Source organism: Engraulis encrasicolus, chromosome 2 (assembly GCF_034702125.1).
Source record: "Engraulis encrasicolus isolate BLACKSEA-1 chromosome 2, IST_EnEncr_1.0, whole genome shotgun sequence".
Lineage (NCBI taxonomy): Eukaryota > Metazoa > Chordata > Actinopteri > Clupeiformes > Engraulidae > Engraulis > Engraulis encrasicolus.
The window spans coordinates 40,426,373-40,443,245 of NC_085858.1; the positions used below are offsets into that span (position 1 = coordinate 40,426,373).

Consider the following 16,873-nt stretch of genomic DNA (forward strand, 5'->3'; position numbering starts at 1 on the left):
ATGGTGGATCCTATTCTATCTAAGATTGAGGCTCTGGACTTATCAGCTTTGAGTGACCAGGAACAGATCAAGGTCCGCTCCCTCCTATCCGAACACCGCTCTGTGTTTGCTGCCCATGACGGAGACCTTGGGTGTACTAGCCTCATCTCCCATGAGATTCCTTTGCTTGACCACGTCCCAGTTCGACAACGGTACCGTCGACTACCTCCCTCGGAATATGACGTTGTTAAATCACACATCCAGCAGTTACTGGAGGCCCAAATCATCCGTGACAGCTGCAGCCCGTACGCATCCCCCATCGTCCTGGTTCGAAAAAAAGATGGAAGCCCCCGACTGTGCGTGGATTACCGCCAGTTGAACAGTAAAACCCGCAAAGACGCGTTTCCACATCCACGCATTGAAGAGACTTTGGACGCACTTTCTGGTGCCCGGTGGTTTTCAACGTTAGATCTTGCCAGCGGTTACAACCAGGTCCCTGTTGCAGAGCACGACAAGGCAAAAACAGCTTTATGTACTCCATTTGGCCTGTTTGAATGGAACAGAATGCCTTTCGGACTCTGCAATGCGCCGAGCACTTTTCAAAGGCTCATGCAGAGGGTCTTTGGGGATCAGCAATGCCAATCACTCTTGCTGTACTTAGACGACGTGGTGGTGTTTTCTTCTTCTGTCGACCAGCATCTGCAGCGGCTAACAGTGGTGCTTGAACGGTTGCAGCAGGAGGGATTAAAAGCGAAGCTAGAGAAGTGTGCATTTTTCCAGAGGGAGGTAGGATATCTCGGTCATGTGATTTCGGACAAGGGTGTCTCCACTGACCCCAAGAAGGTTGACGTGGTGGCTAACTGGCGTCGCCCAACCCATGTTTCTGAGCTCCGTTCATTTTTGGGCTTTGCAAGCTATTACCGGCGTTTCGTTGAGGGGTTTGCCAAGTTGGCTGCCCCTTTGCATAAGGTAGTAGCAGAGTTGGCGGGCACCAAGTCACGGAAGGCCTCTGGTCGGAGCTTGTCATCGGTGTGGACAGCGGAATGTGAAGCTGGTTTTGAAGGCCTGAAAAGTAAGCTGACACAGGCACCTGTGCTTGCTTATGCCGACTTTTCATTGCCATTTATATTGGAGATTGATGCTAGTCACGTTGGCTTAGGCGCGGTTCTTTCCCAGAAGCATAACGGTCAGGTTCGGCCCATTGCCTATGCGAGTCGTGGATTGAGGCCCACCGAGCGAAACATGTCAAATTATAGCTCTATGAAGCTTGAGTTTGTAGCGCTCAAGTGGGCTATGACGGAGAAGTTCCGTGAATACCTTCTTGGTCAGAAGTGTACTGTATTAACGGACAACAATCCTCTCCGTCACCTGTCCACGGCTAAGCTCGGGGCCACAGAGCAACGGTGGGCCGCTCAGCTGGCCGCCTTCGATTACGAACTGAAATATCGGCCAGGACGCATAAACAGGAACTGTGACTCGCTATCACGGCTTGAGGAGTCGAGCATTGGACCAGAGGGAGCACGTGGGACACCCCTCCCCATCCCCTTGCAAGAAGTGGAAGTAGGTCAGGGCCCCGTGGTGGCAGCCCAATCGTCAATCTCGATCCTCCCAAGTCACTCCACTTCTGATTGGCAGGAACTGCAGAGGGCTGATCCTGTTATCCGGCCGATTTTGAACTTCTGGGAGAAGAAGCGACGCCCTGATAAGGACGAGCGGAGTCGGCTGTCACCTAGGGCACTGGTGTTGTTGCGCCAATGGGATCGTTTGGTGAAAAAGGATGGTGTGTTACACCGCCGGATCTTTCATCCAGATGATGGAGAGGAAGTTCTTCAACTAGTTCTACCTCCCTCTCTGCATTCAGTGGTAATGACTCAACTCCATCAGAATCATGGCCATCAAGGCATTGACAGGACCAGCCGGTTAGTGCAGAAAAGGTGCTATTGGCCGGGAATGTTCACTGATATTAAGGAGTGGTGTCAGGACTGTGAGCGCAGCCAAGGTAGTAAGGACACTCAGCCGGTGGCTCATAGCTTTATGGGGCATCTGCTGGCTTCCCGCCCCAATGAAATTGTGGCCCTAGATTTCACCATTTTGGAGCCTACTCGTGGTGGCATTGAGAATGTTTTAGTGATGACTGATGTTTTCAGCAAATACACCCTGGCCATCCCTACCCGAGACCAACGCGCCGCCACCGTGGCCCAAGTCCTGGTCAATGAATGGTTTTACAAACTTGGGGTCCCCAGTCGCATTCATTCCGACCAGGGCCGCAACTTCGAAAGTGCGTTGGTACAGCAGCTCTGCCAGATATATGACATCACAAAGTCTCGTACGACCCCCTACCATCCGGCCGGTAACGGCCAGTGCGAGAGGTTCAATCGCACGCTGCACAATTTATTGTGGACTTTGCCGGCGGCCCAGAAAAGCGATTGGACTACTGCACTACCCCAGATGGTGTTCTGTTATAACACGACCCCACACCAGTCCACTGGGGAGTCTCCATACTTCCTTATGTTCGGTCAAGATCCCAAACTGCCTGTGGACTTTATGCTGGGTAGAGTGGCCAACCCTTCCCCAGGCACCGTGAATGACTGGATAGTGGAACATCAACGGCGACTCAATCTTGCCTTTAGCAAGGCACGGGACCATCTGGCCACTGCAGCTGAATATCGCCACCAGCTTCATGCCCAACGTGTGCGGGAGTTGCCGCTGAAGGAGGGACAACTTGTTTACGTCCGGGACCATAGTTCCCGTGGTCGTCACAAAATTCAGGATCTATGGCATACGGTGTTGCATTAGGTACTTAAGGCCCCGCAGCCAGGGGGAGTGGTTTATACTGTTGCCCCAATTGATGCCCTGGATCGGTCCAAACATGTGCACCGCACTATGCTGAAACCTCATCGTGGCCCCGAACCTGTGAGCGATCCACCGCTCCCTACTCCGACTGGAAGGGCCCCCCAGGAGGATTCTATGGAGGACATTGGGTTGTTGATGGCTCCTGGGCCTAGTAGAAATCCTCTGGCTTTACCTCCCGCACCGGCGACAGTTTCTTTGTTACCGCCTCCTGCTACTGTTAGTCCCAGTGGGGCTTCCGAACCATGTGACCACGACCAGCTCCCACTGTCGCCTGCTGAGTCAGAGATGGACTCGCTAGCGCTTCCATGTTCTCCGTCTCGCAATCAGGGTGGTCCCCCCTTGGACCAAGGCAGTGATGAACCCATGGTCACCTCCTCCGAGGGGCCCCCTGGAGGTCCTTCTCTGGAGGATGAATCGCTATTACCCACCCAATCCAACGACTGTACCAGTGGAGTACGAAGAACTGCTCGAGCAACCGCAGGTCAGCACTCTAACCCTCACCATCTTCCATGTCCAGCAGGAGGCGCCGTTTGAAGGAGTCATAGTATTTACGCAGGGAAGTGTTTCATCGCCGGGACGTCGATGCAAATCCCAGGGGTAGATTGTAGCAAAGTGGGCTTTGACGTTCCTTTTTCATTTGCGGTGCGTGCGTCATCACGTCACACCGACCTATCAGCTGATCTCACAGCTGATTTCATTCCAGCTGAGACGCCGGCTTTTCACAAGCTAGGAGGAATAGCTGTCGGTCAACGTGCTTTCCTTTGTCCATCCAAACGTGCATTCTGGTCTACTCCTTGCACTCCGATCTGTTGCCAAATTCAACTTGGCGTGACACGCTCTCCGCCTCGTACAAGTGTATCTACCGGTGCCATCAGCTGTTTGTTGGCTACCCTGTTCATCTACCAAAGCTCCGAGAGCTCTCTCCTTCTGGCTCAGGTAGGCCACCCAAATGACGCCACACGTTCGCAAAAGTTTTGATTTGTTTGACTCGGGTCTAACCGATGATGTATTTTGTTGTAGCGTGGGTTTGAGTTTCCTCTGACTCGTCGGCCTTTATTGTCTCCCTCCTCGCCTCCTCTGCTGTTGTGGAACGTGAGTATACCGCTTCAACTTTTCATCACGTTGTAAAATTGGTACAATAGCCCAGTTACATCGCATTATCATCTGTATTTGTAGGCGCCTGGGTGTAGCTGCAGACTCCCGGTTCGCTCTGAATTGCTGCTGTTTTGTCCCCCCTCGATACGTGCTTCGGACTGACGCGTCGCAGTGTCCGGTCATCCGAGGGCTATTACTCCGAAAGCATTCAGCAGCCCAGCATAAGTTACCTTGCGCAGGTGGCGCATGTGGCCGAGTTCAGTGTGTGCGTGAATGTAGTCTGTGTGAGTGAGTGTCCTGTTATGTCGTGGTGAGAGCACGATTCATTTGTTTATTTTGTACATTTTCTTTGAGGGATGTTTCTTTCTTCTGTTTGATTATTTTCTTTTGACTTTAGTTGGGAACTTCAATTTGAATTATTTTCTTTTGTTTCTGTAACTACTGAGTGTGCACGGCTTATAGCCTAAACCAATGCCCCGGGCCTGATTGTTGTTACTAATTCTCATCAGTCCTGCTCTCGCCTGTAGCAACCTCTTTCTGTGGCGAGTTAGATTTTGCTGGTGGGCCCTGCAATTCAGTTTATTTCATTTTGTTTGTCTTTATTTGCTGGGCAAGTGGCAGGCCCTTGATTACCCCTTTATTTACCCTTTTCTTTTCTGTTAACAGGTGCAGGTAATCCCAGAGGGAGGTCCTCTTCCCCCCTGGTGGTGGGTCCGGTCACGTGGTGTGCAGTGAATTGCAGTGCAGTGCAGTGTTACCTGTGTGTGAGTGCAATAATTCACCTTCACTTAGTGTGTGCATGGGCACGAGTGTTTGTGTGTACTTATCCAAGGCCTATACAGGGGGCTTAGTATAATTCCCCCCTCTTGGGTACACCTGCCCTGTATTTGAGAACCCTCCCTTTTGTACCGATTTGTGTGAGTGTGTATGTGAGTGGGAGTGTGTGTGTGCATTGTGGTGGGAAATATTTTAAACTATCCGGATTTTTATATTTATATGTGAAATTGTTAATAAAGAGATTATTTTGTTACGGAATCCACGTTTCCTCGTTAATGCAACAGAACTTGTGTGGGGGTCAAATCTAAGGTTTTCATACAGTCCCTGGGCTGTAGTTTCCATTCTTATCCCAGGGTGGCGTAGTCTATTTAGTAAGAAAAACTGTGAAATTTAGAGTTTAAAACTCTCCTGTCCTTACCACTTGGTTACAAGAAGGAACAAGAAAATCTAATGTAAAAAGACCTGGAAGAAAATTAATTTGAGCACTGAGAAATAAGAACGCGTGTCAGAACTGGATACTCCCATCAAACCGACTCCAGCTGAGCCAGCCAGGAGGCTGCTACAACACTATTATGCAGATGGTCTGGGACCTATGCTAAAAAGTTGGTTCAGGATATGTTAAGGTTAAGTTAAGAGGTAAATCATCTAATAAAAGAGCCTGGAGTCCTCATTTTCTTAAGAAAAGCTTTTGTATTAGATGATTTACCTATGAGCTTAACCTTAACTTATCCTGAATCAGCTTTGTAATATAGCCCCCTGGAAAGAGTAACACGGTGTTCACTCAGCCCAAAAGGACTCCTGTTACTCCTCTATTTATCGGGTTGCACTAGCTACTGCTGGGCCTGGCAGCCCTGATCAAGCACAAGTCCTTGACCCTTACCTACCAAACCACCTCAGGAACAGCCGGTGTTCTGTAAAATCCTACTACATGCAATATAATCCAACAAAGCTCAATTGGGCATGCGCATACCATGAAACGTCACAAAATGTCAACACCAGCTGATCCTCTACTGTGCAGTATTAGCGAAGGACAGATAAATAAAGTACTTTCATTTACAATTTACACTACAGGTGTGTGTTTATTATCGTTATTTGTTCGTTTAATGAGAAGCCAGGTTTTTGGTAGTACTTGTATCCATGACCTTGTGATTTTATTTTCATATCTTTCATCTCGTAAATCTAACACCCTGTTTGGTGTTACTGTTTTGTATTTTACTGTAAACAATACTACGTAGGAAAATATTACAATGTAGGAAAATCTGTCATAGCCGGGGAGCCAAACTCTCAAAAGTGCTTTAAAATGGGAGGAACCTGACATGGCCTGCCATACTTTTTATTCGTGATTTTTTTGTTAGTTCTATCCCTTAGGACAAATAATTGGAGGGTCTGCTCGGGCGGAAATATCGCGAAAAAAAGTTGTGCCTATTTTAATGTATGTACCCTTCATTTTTCGAGAGAAATTTCTGAAAAATGAAAAATGACCTGAAATCCTTGGTGGCTTGGGTAAGCTGTCAATAAAGGCTTTCCAGGTGCACAGGACATACATGCTGACAATATTCAATTGAAAAAATATTTTTAAATCACATTTCAATAGGGTTTTGACTCAATTTTATGCTTCAAAATTAGGCGTTTTTTCACTTTTTTGCTATATTTTCATCTTTACCTCATTGGCAATCAAGTTTTTCTTCATGTTTTGACATCAAACAATATGCCATTCTTTTTATTAAGAAGTATAGTGATACCACAACAAAAATTATGAAAATACAACCAAAATCAATGGATCTGTGATGACTGTAGTGTATGTACCCTTCATTTTTAGAGAGAAATTTCTGAAAAATGAAAAATGACCTGAAATCCTTAGTGGCTTGGGTAAGCTGTCAATAAAGGTTTTCCAGGTGCAAAGGACCCATCTACTGATGGTATCCAATAAAGAAAATATTGTTAAACCACATTTGTACATGATTTTGGCTCAATTTTATGACCCAAAATTAGTCGTTTTTTCACTTTTTTGCTATATTTTCACAATTTCTTCATTGGCAATCAAGTTTTTCTTCATGTTTTGACATCAAACAATATGCCATTCTTTTTATTAAGCAGTATACTGATTCCACAGCAAAAAAAATATAAAAAATACAACCAAAATCAATGGATCTGTGCGATTTCACCTCTAGTTGGTGATCAATAGGCCCAGAAACTCAATAGGATTTCCGGCTACAATCAAAATGCTGAAGAGCACACTGTATACTTAGCCAGGGCCGGTTTTTAGCATAGGCCGGCTAGGCGGTCGCCTAGAGCGCCATGTGAAGAAGGGGCGCCGAAATGGCGCTCTCCTATGCGTAATTTTGCGATATGAAGTTTTTTTATGAAGTCGCAATCAACAAAGAGTGGCGAAAGCGCTCCTCACGGCAAAGCGCCCCTCAGCCAATAGTAATATCTCTTCCAACTGTCTCTGGGAAGTCTGTGAACCAATAAACAGACAGTTCTGAGAAAGGGGGCGGGACGAGTGACAGCGTGCGGTCTATTTTGAATTTGGAGACTCACTCGAGAGACAGAGGGGGTGTAGCAACCCAATGTAAGTAGGCGGCTGGATGTGAGTGCCCGGATATCCGCCCGAGTATTTACGTCTATTTTACCTCAGCTACTCGCGTTCGGTCGTGTATTTACGACAGTTTAACCTCAGCTACTTGATTTCGGTCCGATTTGAGTCTGACTGAAGGAGGGACATAGGTGCCGTGCGTAAAGAGCCCACCGCACATCACACCAGAAAGTTCCTTGATCTCCCAATCAAAGGAATAGACCCTGTGACATCAAAATAATAATAAAAAAGTATACAATGAAATTATAACTTAAAACCGAATTGATTTGGGTGTGAACATTTTCTGTCTCAACCCAAAGGGAGCACCCAAAGGGGGCACCCAAAGGGAATTCATCAAAAGATAACGGCGTTACTTTCTCGTCGGCATTATTTTGTGTTTATTATCCAGGAGGACTGAGCTGAAAACTGCAGCAGTCACCTTGCACAGTTCTAGCTGCTCTGAAGCACGTGCGTGTCTAAGCAAATCATCCTGCCCATTCGCAATGTTAAATAAAAAGTTTTGCACAAGGCTAGGCTATAGTCTAAAATAGACACTGGAATAGTCCGTTTCGGAAGGCATTAAAGTCACGAGTTTACCCAGTCTAAATGTAGCTAGCACCCGGGAAGTTTCTGAGTTTTACTCCTTACATTAGTGAAACATAATATCAGGATATCCAACAAGTTAAAAGAATATCTGGGCATAGCATTTAAAAGTGTCAGTGCAGAATTAAACTGGGCGCTGAATATAAATATTGGAGCCATTCTCCCTCCGTGTCTAGATACAGTCAGAGGCGCGCGCGCACGCTCTTATTTCTGTATTATATGAAAATATCCTAAAACGGTCACAACATCAGAGGACCTTCGTGGTGGAGGATACTTGCGGCGGGGGCCGAGACCGAGTTGTTACGGGACACTCTTAATATTATTGAAGGGACAGACCATGCTGCCAAGTTATGCCGCATCTAGCCTATTGTGCAGATTGATGCCAAGAACACGTGAAACTAGGCACATTGGAGACTAGAGCCTATAATTTAGACATAGCCTATTCATTTGATTGTGCTACGTAAACTTAAAAGTGTCAGTACAGAATCAAGCGGGACGCTGAAATATTGGAGCCAGTAACTTCGTGTCCGGTGGACAGCCTATTGTGCAGACGTGTGCGCACGCACAACTAATTTCTCTCCCATTGCTAATCAAGCCTCCGATCTCCAAAAAGACACGGGCACTCAGGATAACCGTTTACACGAGCTGTTTAAATAATGTGATGCACGTTCTTCATGACATGGCATGGTTTGGCCACCCTAAATTCAACATGACTGCATTCGCACATTAAACATCCATGATGGAATTGTCACTCTTAATGTGCAAGTATTGGATATGAAAAAAGATCCTAAAACGGTCACAACACCAGAGGACCCGTGGTGGTGTGGTGGATATTTGCCGCGGGGACCGAGGCCGAGTTGTTACGGTAGGCTACAGTCATATTATAGAAGGGACAGTCAGGCGACACAGCGCGACTCACATAGGGTAGCTGTGGTACCGCAAAGCATTCCTGATGGCGGAAATGAATGCAAATGCATGCAAATACTCGGGCGGATATCCGGGCACTCACATCCAGCCGCCTACTTACATTGGGTTGCTACAGGGGGCAAGCGCAAACAGTAGTGCTGCTCTGCTGGATGGAGATTATTATGTTCTCATTAAACCACTCATTGCATGATGCAGGAGTTTCAGAGGGTGTTTTGGAACTATGTGATTTAATCAGCAACCGTTTGTGATTATGAAAAGCCTAATAGTTATGAGGTTACTATTTGGAATTAGAGAGAAAAAGAGCTTTGTTTTTGATCAGAGAAATCGCTAGTTAGCATGCTAACATTAGCCAAGTATGCCAAGCAATGAAATCCAGTAAAGTAGCTGTTAGTAGCCTACTCACTACTCACTAACACCCACCTGATATCATAATAGCCTACTTGCTTAGGTTGACAAGCAATGTAAAGTAAGACTGGTGCAATGTTTAAAACAATTTTAGCTGCCATATCTCCTTCCATCCACATGAACTACCTGCTTGTTGTAAGCTTAAAAAACATTAATTTCCAGACCAGAATGACATAGCCTACATTAATCATGTAACAGAACCATGCACAGCAGACAAGTGAGGCTATTTACTATATTTTGTATATTATGAAATTCAATAGCGTGACAGCTCTTCTCCCTTTCTCTCACCCTGTCCCTCCAAACACATAGATAGCCCCCTTCTCATTCTCCTACTCACAAATGCACCACTATTTCCAGTCCAGAAATGAAATTGGTTTGGAAGACAGCACAAATGTGTAGCTTATTAAAATTGTTATGCTGCCATGCTTTGTGATGCTGTAGATAGTGTAGATCAATGCAGACCTCCTTGGTAGGCTTATTGTCTACACATGCATTTTACATGCAAATGTACTGTATCACTCTCCTGGCATTTCAATTTCACGTTACAATTCAAACACATTGATAACCTCCCTCTCATCTGGGGTTGGGGGCCCCACCACCATCACATCCAACACACCACACAGTGAAGCTACTTTCATGCGACTCAATCTGATGTGTTGGTCGCCTGTCAAAAAGAACCACAAATCCATCTGATGAAAAACGGTTATTGTTCTTGATGCTATTTAGTTAAGCTTACTAAGGATATTAGTCTTGTGTTCTGTGAGGTATAAGAAAGATTTATTTTTTCTTTCAAAGGTAGGGGGGGTGGGGGGATGGGGCGCCAGAAATCAAACTCGCCTAGGGCACCAAATAAGCCAGAACCGGCCCTGTACTTAGCAATGACATACATCCTCTCACACACACACACACACGCACACAAGTAATCTGGGGATTCTACAATGATTTGCATCCCAGGTGACACCCCCCACAACGTATGTACTACTACGTACAGTACATCACCCGTACACTCTGTACATACTTTGTGGATGTAACAGTGAGCTATTTTCACAGAAGGGGGAGACCGCAGAATTACACAACTACCATTCAACACCTTCTGCCATCTGCAGGCACAGTAACCCAGAGGAAAGCTTAGACTACTCTCAAAATTCTGAAAGATACACTGTGTGTACTGTTGAGTAGAGTACATAACTATCAATCCTGAAGGAAATTAAGGTCTCTAGCAGTATAAATAAATAGCTTGCAAAACATGATACATATTATTGCACAACATATTTAACATATAACATACATTTAGCCATAAGGCATTTCACACAACCACACACATACTGTTCTGTAATACACATCATATACACACAGCACCTATATGTAGCAGAGTGGAGGTTGGTAGGATTACTAACTTTTAAGCAATTAGGTTTTAAAAGGTGACTACGCCAGTCTCGTTAAGGGTGAGACAACCCAGATGTTAAAAATACAATTTTCCCCGACAGGTTCTAGATGACAAGGATGACACAGCTGTTGCACATACAATAGTTTTTATTTTCTTCTGCTTTCAGTCTTATTCGTTTTCAAAATGAGCAGGCAGTTCACTTGAGTCCATATACACAAACAGAGTCTTAACTCTACTGAAGTCAATACAGGTACATATCGTGAAACGGTGACGGCTTAAGTGCGAGAGCACTGAGTAGGCCTAGTACAGGTAATTTACTGAGTGTGTTAACTATACACTGCACTGCGAATGCAAAATAACACTGCAATCAATCAAAACTGTACACACAAAACATAATCAAAATAAACAAAATAAGTCACAGCACACTGAAGTGATTCACAGTGAAGAGGTAGCCTATGTTTATCAAATCAGGCCTCTTGGCAGAGAGTTTACTATACCACTCAGGGGATCTACACCTCACCAATAAGTTTACACGATACTGCTACAAATCTCAACCGACCAGTCCCCAATCACTCATCCCTTGTCTAAGGGGTGGGTGACTGGAGCTGACCGTGTCAGACCGTATGGCTGAAAGACGAAAGCGCCGCGCACCTGCGCAAAGGAACAACAGCTGCCACTACTAAAAGAGCTCGTGGTGGTAAAAGGCAAAATAACAAACACAAACACCGGGAAAATACGGCGGCGTCCCCCCACCCCAGCCAATTGACAATAATGTGCTCAACCTTCAGTTGCAATTGGGAAGCACTGGACCGAGCTTGGAAGTCTACGGTTGACCCTTGCTTCACCATGCAATGCTTCGAGCCGGTTAGGCTACATGCGGCAACCTGGCGTCCGCATTTCAGCTGCGCTCTACGCGCTCCAGTGTGGGTCCAACACCCAACACGCCAACATCACCTACTTCACCCAGCGTACAGGGCTTCCCCAAGCGCCAACCGGTACTGAGGTTAGCCACACCTCGCTAACAAACAACATAGTAGGCAATTTATACTAACCGGAAGGGCTCCACCCTCGCCCACACGGGCAGCTGTTTTCAATTACAACATGCACACTAACAGGGGACCTAGTCCAACCTGTTACATATACATACAGCAGTATGCCATGGAAATGAGGTTCTAGCGATTAAATGCCCATTCATTACCAGGAATAAGCTCACTTATAGCTTGAAAGTTGTGGGGCCTCATCTTCCAGAGGGTGGGGTAACCATAATAATATGTATCAAATTCAGGCAGGCAAAAAATGCATGGTGCATATTATAAGGTCACACTCAATCTGCAATATCTGGACTTTTTCTATCTAGTGTTGCTTTAAGTTTTTACCAAGGTATTGTATGATGGTAGAATTTGAACACTATGTAAAGCCTTCTCCGACCAACCTCAAGAATCTAAACTCTGAGGAGGTTAATACCAATTGTGTTCCCTGAACCAATGGGGCACCTAAGTCTCCACCCCTTCCGGGCGGCTTCTGGGGCTGGCAACGGAAAAACTTTTGACTGGGCTGTAATGGACTGATCAAAGCTATTTTCCGACCCACCTCGCATTTCCCCGTGGATCACACATATGCTGTGCCTCAGAATTAATAACAACCAATGGTGTGCTTGTTGACTTCACTTGGCAAGCGATTTTTGAGTTGTGAATGTGCAAAAATATGTAATTATTTGGACTACACAACAGACGTCGCATGTCCGACGTGCAGCCACTTAAGCCACGGTGCAGCGGTAGGGTTGGCTGTGCCTCGGTTCACGTCAGATATGCGAGGCGCAAGTGTAGTCTCCAACACAGTTTTGCACAAAAGCTAAAATAACGTTTCTTGCGTGCCGAAAATGAGTGGTCTTACGACGCAAATCCAAACCTTTCAAATTCACTGTCATCATATGTGAAATCCAGAGCACATGCCAAACGGGATGAGGATTTAGCTTGACTCGCTCCATTGACTCGCATTCAAAATTTTGCGAGCTCCTGCCCCATGTATCGGAAGTAGAAGGGTGTGACTTAGGTGCCCCATAGGTGCAACAACTTGTTTCTAACTTCTTAAAACTTCTTCAAAGAAATGACCATATAAGGTCATATAAAATATGCTAGTCTGTTTGAGGGGTTAAATAATTTCCATCAACAGTCACTGAAATACTTTGTATTTGGAAAGCTGAATCAATATGCAATTATATCAATGGATTTAAAAAAAATACAGGCATATTTCAAGATTAATCAGGCTCAAATTATAAAATCATGGTTCAGGAAGCATGAGCGATCATTGTTACACATGGATTGGCCACCACAGAGTCTAGACCTCAACCTCACTGAGAATCTTTGGGATATGCTGGAGAAGGCGTTACATAGTGTCCAGACTCTACCATCATCAATACAAGATCTTGCATTGGTGAAAACTTGGTGAAAGTAAGTCCAGACATTGTATACATTTATTAAGACAATACAACACCAAATTTGTATCATAATTTAAGAAAAGGGTGGTCATACAACACAACAGTGTGTGAGACCTTTCCGATGCTGACGTTTTAGACCACACTGTGTAGAACCCTTTCTGATAGAGTGGAGGGGTGGTTCTCCTTATGTCAAGCACCGTCTCCTTAGTTTTTAAGGAATTCCCTAGTTGGTCCGGCACCAAGTTATCCACCTGTCGCCTGTACTCCCCATCCTACCCACCCTTGATACACCTCACAATTGCAGTGTCATTATGGAAACTTGCATGTGGTAGGTATAGCAAAAGCATGTGGTAGTGCTGTAGCAAACGTAGGTGGTATAGGGTGAACAACACCAAGGAGAACACCATTCCTTGTGGCACTCCAGTGCTGCTGACCACAGTTTGTGATGTAAGGTCATTTAGTCTGATGTACTGGGGTCATTTATCCAGGTCACCAGAGCTGTATACACCATCTGCAGAAGTTAGTCTCTCAGCAAAAGTGTCTGGATGTTTGAGGCACTACTAGAGAAATCAAAGAACATTATTCTCACTGTCTCCTTTGTCCAAGTGAGAATGTTCCCTATGTAGCAGTTACAGGATAACGTCCACAACTCCCACATTATCCTGATAAATAAACTGTATGGAATCCAGAGCATGGCAAACCTGGGTTTTCTTTCTGTTGAGCAGCAGTACCCACTCAAATGTTCTCATTATGTGAGAGCAGCTGGTCTGTAATCATTGTTGTGTTGCTTTTTGGGGACTGGTATGAGAGAAGAGGTCTTCTACTGTAGGCACTATCTACAGGTGCCTTACCCGTTTGTAGACTCTTGTTGAAGATGTGTTGCAGTGGCTCAGCTACCTCTTTTGCACATGTTTTAAATAATATTACAGGCTTGAGGACCAAAAGGGATACATGAAATACACAGTACACCAATACTTCACAACAGCATCACAATTTCATACAGTAGCCTACATACAGTACATATAAACAGGGAAGCTAATGAAGGCACTTATACCAGTGTTCCCAGCTCATAGACATGTCCCTAACAGAGCTATGACCTGGATCAACTAATTGCGCTATCAGTTTCAGCCATCAGGATACAGGATGCACCACATATATTTTGTGGCATTTGCTACTCCCAGCTCTTAGATAGATAGACAGGAGGGAACTTTAATCACAGTATCACACTCTTCCTAACATTGTTATTAATGTCAAACTCTACCTCATAATCAGAACAGATATAAAGGAGCTGTTGGAACTAACTCTTACTTGGAGATAGATTGGTAAGGTTGGCTGCATATAGCAAGTGATTAGTCAACACCAACTATCACCAACTATAAAACTTGTTTGTCAAACCTCATTTCATCCATATAAGCATTGAATAAGGCTGGAGATAAAATTTTCCCCCCGTCATACCCCGTTGATGACATTAAAACGTGTAGAGAGGATGTTTGCCCATTTAACATGCACATACAGAAATTTGTACCAAACTACTGGGAACTCCCCCATGCAGATGTTTCAGCAGCTGCAGAACAGACCAACCAGTGGACTCAAAGCAGTATTTCAGCACTTCTTCTGCTTTTGGTGTCCACATCCTGACAGTGCGTGTGGTTGATAGAATCTCTGGTAGAGGCATCCCAGGGATTTTCTGAGCTGTTGTCATCACATGCTGGAGTGCCTACTTTTGTCCTCTGATGGCACAGATGTGGAAGTTGATCAACAGTGGCTTCAGGATTTGGTAGCCCATCAGTTTCTTCTGGTAGAAGAGACATGTTTGGGCCCTGCTGACCACTGAGGCCATGTGAATACTCCAGGACACGTCCTCCAGGGATTTAAAGCTGCTGACCCTCTCCACCACTGTATGAGTCACCAGAGGGGTCTGTGACTTCTGTGATTGTTTTTGTGAAAGTCCACAATGATTCCCTTGTTGTTTTTGGAGTCCAATACGAAGTAATTGTCGTTACACCACGGCGGAAGATGTTTTGTCTTGTTCCTGTAGTATGTCTTGTCTTTATTCATAATTAGTGTGACAACGTGTCAGCAAATGAGGAGAAAGAGGCAGTTGTGGGTGGATAGGGTGTAGAGCAGAGGGCTTAGCACACACCCTTGAGGTGTGCTGGTGTTGATAACAAGAGGGAGCAGTTAGAGAGGAAATCCACAGTACATGATGGTTGTACAGTCTCAGATAGTGGGGTTTAGAACAAAGACTCTATGGCTGGATGGTGCTGGAGGCCAAACTGTGGTCCAAAAATGTACATATGTGTTCCTCAGCTCCATGTTCTCCAGTAGTGTATGAAGCATGCTGGTGATGATGTCCTATGTAGAACGGTTTGCCCTGTGTGCGAACTGCAATGGGTTATGTGATTCCTGAAAATATAGGCTTTCCAGGCTTTGTGTAGCTCCGCCTTTGCCCCCATCTGTGTAAATAGTTCACTGTGTCACATCCAGGAAGTAGGGCTATGTATGTGTGGGGTATGTACGAAGCATGTACAGTATGCAGGGTGTCACCTGGGGTGGAGATCATTGTAGGATCCCCAGATTAGGTGTGTGTGTGTGTGTGTGTGTGTGTGTGTGTGTGTGTGTGTGTGTGTGTGTGTGTGTGTGTGTGTGTGTGTCTGTCTGTCTGTCTGTCTGTCTGTCTGTCTGTCTGTGTCTGTGTCTGTGTCTGTGTGTGTGTGTGTCATATTGCTCAGTATTCAGCATGCATTTCAGCATTTTGATTGTAGGCTGAAATTCTATTGACTTTCTGGGCCTGTTGATCACCAACTAGAGTTGGAGTCCCCACAGATCCATTGAGTTTGGTTGTATTTTCATGGTTTTTGCTGTGGTATCACTATACTGCTTAATAAAAAGAATGACATATTGTTTGATGTCAAAACATGAAGAAAAACCTGATTGCCAATGAAGAAATGATGAAAATATAGCAAAAAAGTGAAAAAACGACTAATTTTAGGTCATAAAATTGAGCCAAAATCATGTACGAATGTGGTTTAACAATATTTTCTTTATTGGATATCATCAGTAGATGGGTCCTTTGCACCTGGAAAGCCTTTATTGATAGCTTACCCAAGCCACTAAGGATTTCAGGTCATTTTTCATTTTTCAGAAAATTCTCTCTAAAAATGAAGGGTACATACACTACAGTCATCGCAGATCCATTGATTTTGGTTGTATTTTCATAGTTTTTGTTGTGGTATCACTATACTTCGTAATAAAAAGAATGGCATATTGTTTAATGTCAAAACATGAAGAAAAACTTGATTGCCAATGAGGTAAAGATGAAAATATAGCAAAAAAGTGAAAAAACGCCTATTTTTTAACCCTTATGTTGTGTTCGGGTCATTTTTGACCCGTTTTCAAGTTTTAGTGTGAAAAAAACACACTTTCCTTTATTTTCTTGGAATAAGGCTTCTTCTAATCCTCAGTCACAATCATTTCTACACAAAAAAATATGTTTTATCATTTTAGTAAATTTTAAAGGTCCAAAAAAAAAAAAGTTACATCTGTGGTGTTCGGGGGTCAAAATTGACCCGGTATAGATTTTTGGTTGTTTTATGCATTTCTGAAAAGCTGTTGGTTGCCCTTTGTCTTCAGTTTGGTGATTTATGGTGAGGAAAATATATTTCTTGCCTGAACTTTTTTTTGGCCAGCTTTTTGATATTACAAATCCAATATGGCCGCCGGACAGTCCCATACACTACAATATGTCATATCTCCTGTTGTGAAAGGAGTACAGATGTATTTCTGGTGTCTACTCATATGTTTTCATGGTCAGGTAATCCATTTCTGCATTATA

General features: G+C 44.6%; 1 long non-coding RNA gene across 1 annotated transcript; it reads left to right on the plus strand.

Moving 5' to 3' along the window:
* Window positions 1–3,434: 3,434 nt before the first annotated feature.
* On the plus strand, window positions 3,435–4,783 carry LOC134462539 (uncharacterized). The gene is made up of 3 exons (XR_010037540.1): window positions 3,435–3,924; window positions 4,009–4,211; window positions 4,594–4,783. It is a non-coding gene; the product is annotated as an uncharacterized LOC134462539 (long non-coding RNA).
* The last annotated feature ends 12,090 nt before the right edge of the window (window positions 4,784–16,873 follow it).